The 4,598-nt window shown below is 36.5% G+C and overlaps 2 long non-coding RNA genes across 2 annotated transcripts; both read right to left on the minus strand.

Moving 5' to 3' along the window:
• Positions 1 to 492: 492 nt before the first annotated feature.
• On the minus strand, positions 493 to 2,299 carry LOC141626804 (uncharacterized). Its single transcript, XR_012536385.1, has 2 exons — positions 958 to 2,299; positions 493 to 730 (listed from the first exon to the last, which is right to left on the minus strand). It is a non-coding gene; the product is annotated as an uncharacterized LOC141626804 (long non-coding RNA).
• Positions 2,300 to 3,390: 1,091 nt separating this feature from the next.
• Positions 3,391 to 4,435, minus strand: LOC141626803 (uncharacterized). The gene is made up of 2 exons (XR_012536384.1): positions 4,010 to 4,435; positions 3,391 to 3,737 (listed from the first exon to the last, which is right to left on the minus strand). It is a non-coding gene; the product is annotated as an uncharacterized LOC141626803 (long non-coding RNA).
• Positions 4,436 to 4,598: the final 163 nt, after the last annotated feature.

Genomic DNA, 4,598 nt, shown 5'->3' on the forward strand with positions numbered 1-4,598 from the left:
TTCTAATCTCAAAATTCTAAATCTTGAAGAGTATGATTCATGGGGGAACTGAATTTTTTTCCCTGCAAGTAAAGGCAAAAATTTCAATTGAAAAAACAATTAAGACCAAAATTTGATTCCCTTCAGGTTGGTTAGTTTTTGGTGGAAATTGATGATTCCTCAGACTGATTGCTATTGCCGCAACAACATTTACGAAGTCTGAACGATTGTCGATTGGGATCGAGCTCACATATTAAGGAAGAGTTCATTAACCCTATACAATCAAGTATCATCATAACAAACATTTAGTTTGAAGATTAGCAAGGAGTTAAGTAATATACTCCGTATCTTATAAGTAGGATGGACTAGAATGACCATCGTTCAATTACCCTCATGGTTTTAGGGGCCTAACGCAACCACGAGATTCTGATCCTTGACTACCTACACCAACACCACCATATTATCTTATTCATTGATATAAAATACATAACAACTTCAGAGGAGACACGCGCCTTCAAAATTATCAAATAACATAACCGTTTGCTGAATTACGAACTCCGTTCAACAAAGCAGCAATTATTTAAGAATTACAGAGTAATAGTTTGTAACTACACTAGATGGTACTGAGCTTTTCCATCTAATTGCAGTACAGTATTTAAAAAAACTAATACAAGGAAGATTTTCAGTTTATTTCATAGTGCAAAAGTTCAAATAAGCAATTCCTTCTCCTCTCAACAGACCTAGTTTTTACCTGAACAGAACATTATAGATTTAGATAAATGAAAAGTATACCTAATACAAGTGACTAATGACTTGTGATGAATTATGTTGTTATTACAACATCTTGTATAATGTTTTGAAATACTTTATACGATAAATAGATGGATATAAATAATACTGAGAGAAGAGTCTGTATTTTTATAGAATGACTACAAAAAAAAATCAAAAATCAAATAGACTAGTAATTAAGAAACTCACAAAATTTAGTTTTCCTAATACCAAGAGTTCATCATCCTTTCTCGAAAAGAGTTTCTGGTAGTAAAAAAAAATTGGTAAATCAAGCAACTGAGAATACACGTTGGATAAATAGGAGCAAATATATGTTGAAGTATGAGACTTTTAGTGTATTCTAGAAGTTTCCGGAATATTCTAGATTTATCCGGAATGTGCTAGAATAATGTAGAAATATCTAGAATAGTCTAGAAGCGTCTAGAAGAATCTAAAAGAGTCATGTATGTTCTAGATTTATGTAGAATAACCTAGAACCTTCTAGACATGTATATAAGTGGTAAGGAACTCTAGAGAGTTCCGTGTGTAGGCCACTCTAGAATGTCCTATTCTAGAGTGTTCTTAGGATGTAGGAGAAGGAGGAGGAGTTCTATAAATAGAGGACCTCCTCTCCCATTTCAATGAACCCAAGTGAACCAAGTGTATCCCAACAAATTCACAAACAAATAATACACAAACTAATTCCTTTAAACTAAACTTCAACTAATCAACCTTCAACTAATCAACTAAACAAACAACTAATCTCCACTCTACTTCTTATACTCCCCCATACACCAACAAGTGGTATCAAGAGCTCTAAAGATCTTAGGGCAACAAAATAAAACTATGGCTTCCGCATCAAACACTCTATTACCCACTCCTCTAGATTTTCTAGATTTATTTAGAGGAGAAAATTATGACCATTGGTGCATTAAAATGAAGCTCTTCTTAAGAGCAAATGCACTATGGGAGATAGTGGAAAATGGTCCCCAAAAACAACAAGAAGGTGTTCCAACCACCGAAGCCACCTTAAAGAAAATAAAAGAGGATGAAATAAATGACGCCAAAGCCCTGTGTTTCATCTTTGATACCGTTTCGGAGATCATTTTTCCAAAAATAATGTGGGCTTCTACCGCAAAAGAAGCATGGGATTTACTCCAAAAAGAATTCTATAGTGATGAAAGGATAAGGGCATTACGTCTTAATGCCTTAAGAAAACATTTCGAAAATTTGAAAATGGGGAAGAATGAAGACATAACAACCTACACTTGGAGAGTAATGGAGACAATTAACCAAATGAAAATATATGGTGAAGAAGTCACTGAAACGAGGATTGTGCAGAAAATTCTCGTAACATTGACAAAAAAATTCGACATGATTGTCAATGCTATTAAGGAATCAAGGGATGTATCGAAGCTCACTCTGATGGAGCTAATTGGATCCTTACACACCCATGATCAGAAATTCAAGATTCGAGAATCTTCTTCCGAGGATACATCTTCTTCCCATGATGATCAGAAATTGATGAAGACTCAAGAATCTTCTTACGAAGATGCAACTGAATTGGGAAGAAAAGAGGGTAGAAAGAAATGTGACCCTAATCCCTGATCATCCACAACATTTAGACGGCGATGTTGGCACAACCAACAACAATGATCCTCTTACACCTCCATCAACTCCTAATACACTTTCTCTATCCTCAAATGACAATTCGAGAATGCTACGGAGCACAAGGTAAGAAAAATATATCTGAAATTTATGTAGAATGTCTCTCCATTCAAGATACAGAAGAGTGCGAAAGATGCTACTTCACTTTTGAGGAGTCAAAAGACTTTGATGAGGCTTCCAAACAGAAGGAGTGGCAAGAACCTATGGAGAAGGAGATAAATATGATAAAGGAGTTGGTTGACAAGCCAAGAGATCGAAAGGTAATTGGTGTAAAATGGGTTTATAAAACTAAGTTGAATTCTAATGACTCTATCAACAAGCACAAAGTAAGAATGATCGGCAAAGGATATTCCCAACAAGATGGAAATCACTATGAAGATACATTTGCTCTAGTTGTTCGTCATGCTACCAGCTCGAGGAGGAGACGTACATCGAGCAACCTCCGAGTTTGGCGTTACAAAAGAAAAAAGAAAAAGAAGAGGAATGATAATCAAACTAAGTGTTACACCAAAAGTCTCAAGGAGGAGTGTTGAAGTATGAGACTTTTAGTGTATTCTAGATTTATCCGGAATGTGCTAGAATAATGTAGAAATATCTAGAATAGTCTAGAAGCGTCTAGAAGAATCTAAAAGAGTCATGTATGTTCTGGATTTATGTAGAATAACCTAGAACCTTCTAGACATGTATATAAGTGGTAAGGAACTCTAGAGAGTTCCGTGTGTAGGCCACTCTAGAATGTCCTATTCTAGAGTGTTCTTAGGATGTAGGAGAAGGAAGAGGAGCTCTATAAATAGAGGACCTTCTCTCCCATTTCAATGAACCCAAGTGAACCAAGTGTATCCCAGCAAATTCACAAACAAATAATACACAAACTAATTCCTTTAAACTAAACTCCAACTAATCAACCTTCAACTAATCAACTAAACAAACAACTAATCTCCACTCTACTTCTTATACTCCCCCATACACCAACAATATACATGTCAAAGTAAAATTGAATACATTCACAAGTACTGCAAACAAGCACTTGTAAACATAATACAATCAGGTCCCAACAAACAAAAAGTGTGAAGATCTAACATCAAATGCAAAAGGTCTAAGAGACACCAAAAAGTGCAGTTCTCAGTCTATAGAAACACCATTTCTATAGTTAATACAAGTGTATTCCCATTCTTTCTTGGACATGCCAGGAAAGTATAAACAAAACATGCAGAATTACTTGTTATATAAAGGGTCCATTGAAGCATTGTCCCTCAAAGAAATGGTATCAGAACCACCAGCAATGAACGCATCAGCTGTTTAGTACTTTTCTTAGGTAATCTCTGCAATAGAGTAACATTCATTACTACAAGTGGCAGCAAAGGCAGGGTATGTATTAGTAAATATAGTAAATATGTAATCTAATAGAACTGTCAATTGATTACCAAAACCACAACTTTTATCCCAGATTACGGCATCTTTGGACTACCCAAGTCCAAAACTGTTTTAAACCCCAAATTAACCAAAATCCATATCCAATATCATCAATTAAAACCCAAACGCAAAAGTTAAATCCGAAATTCCGAAATATAAATTAGGTATTGAAGTAGTTTACCGATCGATGTTGTGATAATGTTTTGGCTCAGTGCGACATCGACACTTCGCGAGAGATGAAGATAGAGAGACATCATAGTCTCCGACATCGTACTGCTGGCGGGATGGATCTGCATGTGATGGCCTGATGGGTTCTGCTCGGTGGTGAGAGAGATGGAGGATGAATGAGAAGTTTATTTAGATTTAGGTTAAAAGAGAGATGGTGGCTGAGAGGATGATCGAACTAAAAAGGAGGACTCCTAAAGTACAATAGGTCTTGGTATAGACGGGTAGGGCGAACAGATGGGTAGAGACCTCTAATAAAATTGGTAGGGGAGATAAGGTGGGGCACCCCCATGTGCTTCCCACTTTATGGCAAATGGATATTTTGTGAGGAAAAATGGTATCCGTCTATACGTATAGACGGATAGTGTCCGTCTATAATGAGAATTTGTACCTAAAGTATTACACAAAATCTCATTGAAGACGGCACGTATCCGTCACTTTGGAGTGACGGATACCATTTCCTCTCACAAATGACCCAAATAGAGGAGAGAGGGAAGCACATGGGGGGTGCCCCCATCTTATCCCCTCTGTCCGTTTTGTGAGTG

The sequence above is a fragment of the Silene latifolia genome, chromosome Y (assembly GCF_048544455.1).
Source record: "Silene latifolia isolate original U9 population chromosome Y, ASM4854445v1, whole genome shotgun sequence".
Classification (NCBI taxonomy): Eukaryota; Viridiplantae; Streptophyta; class Magnoliopsida; order Caryophyllales; family Caryophyllaceae; genus Silene; species Silene latifolia.